The following is a 2,116-nucleotide window of genomic DNA, read 5'->3' as shown; positions in this document are numbered from 1 at the left end:
CGACGTCAATCCTCGCTTCGCTCGCAGCGAAGCGAGGACTGACGTCATATTTTTCTGGTGTTTGATCAAACATTTTGGTGTTTTATGATTTTTTGTTTTATTTGACCAAATGACAAGACATCTTGTCATCGGAGTTGAATGGGCTAAGAAAGTGTTCTAGAGTTAGAATCTTAGGGGAAGTAGAAACAAATCTAGGAACTGTGAAGGTACTTAGGCGACCTCGACACAAACATTCACGCAAACGCTCGTTCCCATTCTCGTCCCTTGTTCACCGAGACGCTGCCTTCATCCAAGAAATACGTCATGAAATATTCACGACTTGTTAATAGCGCTCGTGGTAAACAAACTCGAAAGTCAGATCGACTGCAAGAGACTTCGGGGCGGCGCCAGCGGTTCTTGGAAGGTTAATCGACAGATGGATCTCGGGGCTTTCGAAATACGATAATCGACTTGTCGCCGAAAATGGAGCCTTCAGATATGAAGACGTGGAAGAGAGTACATTTATTTCTTGTCTTTCTTTTTTTTTATCTAAACACACATACGCACACACACACATACGCACACACACACACACACACACACACACACACACACACACACACACACACACACACACACACACACACACACACACACACACACACACACACACACGCACACACACACACGGCTCGATGGTGTGATGGTACCGCGCTCGACCGCTAATTCAGCGACCCGAGTTTAAGTCTCGCCCAGGAATGAAAATTTTAGGATCTCTACACTGCAAGCCGGCACTCAAACTCTGGTGGGCAAGGAGTTGTATGTGTGTGTGTGTGTGTGTGTGTGTGTGTGTGTGTGTGTGTGTGTGTGTGTGTGTGTGTGTGTGTGTGTGTGTGTGTGTGTGTGTGTGTGTGTGTGTGTGTGTGTGTGTGTGTGTGTGTGTGTGTGTGTGTGTGTGTGTGTGTGTGTGTGTGTGTGTGTGTGTGTGTGTGTGTGTGTGTGTGTGTGTGTGTGTGTGTGTGTGTGTGTGTGTGTGTGTGCGCGCGCTTTCGTGTGTAAGGCCACAGCATCACCAATAGATCGGCACATGTGTGAGCTCTGAGTTCTCATCCGGAGGACAATAACTGTTGCTCACAAGTCCAGCACATGATCCAAGAATGTGGTGAATCACACACACACACACACACACACACACACACACACACACACACACACACACACACACACACACACACACACACATATATTTCCTTCCTCTTTCCTATTCGTTTTCCTCCTCGTCTCCTTTTATTCTTCTTATTCATTCATTCCCTGACGCAAATCTCTCTCAACTTCAGTTGACCTGATGCGCCACTCCTTGACACTCAAAAAGGTGAAGAAGACCTTTGAGTCATCTCCCACGTGGTTCTGGCTCCTCCGGAAACCCGAAGACTGAAAGGATCTGAATCATGACAACAGAGTGAGTAGGTCGAAGCTGCCAACAGAGAACCTCTTTCTGAACTCGAAGTCCTCAGGTTCCTCAAAGGTTCTTGTGCTACCAGAAGCTCTTTGTTTCGTCGATGGTTCCTCAGGTTTATGACCAAATATTTACTGTTTTTGTTTTTTCTTCTTCGTCGTCTTCTTCTTCTTCTTCTTCTCCTCCTCCTCTTCGGATTCCTTACCTTTCATTATTCATTCATTAGCTTGCGTGTATGTGTGCGTATGTGTGTGTGTGTGTGTGCGTATGTGTGTGTGTGTGTGTGTGTGTTTGTGTGTGTCTTTCCACTCTCATTCATCAACCACATTCAAAGTCTTCCACCGGCCTTAGAAGAGGAGCAATTAGGATCTATTCTTCTTATTGAGCGCCGTTTTGATACTGGTGATCACGATAACGCTATAGATAATAAAATATAACATCTGACTTATGTAATAACATACATACCCTTTATATTTTATCCAGCAGATTTTTTGAAACATTGTTTATCATAATCAACTAAAGACTTACTACTTCTGTGCATCATCTACCGTAGTTCCAGTGGTCATTTTCGTCACACTAACATCCTAGTGGAGGTGGGCAACCTTCGAAAGTGTGAGTGCCAAAATTATGGGCTTACTATCTGAGTATGTCCCCCTTGCCTGTACCTCGTTGGGCCCCATT

This window comes from Oratosquilla oratoria, chromosome 26, assembly GCF_046742065.1.
Source record: "Oratosquilla oratoria isolate Oo_2021 chromosome 26, ASM4674206v1, whole genome shotgun sequence".
Lineage (NCBI taxonomy): Eukaryota > Metazoa > Arthropoda > Malacostraca > Stomatopoda > Squillidae > Oratosquilla > Oratosquilla oratoria.
The sequence above is the reverse complement of the archived record's forward strand: the minus strand, read 5'-3'. Positions refer to the sequence as shown.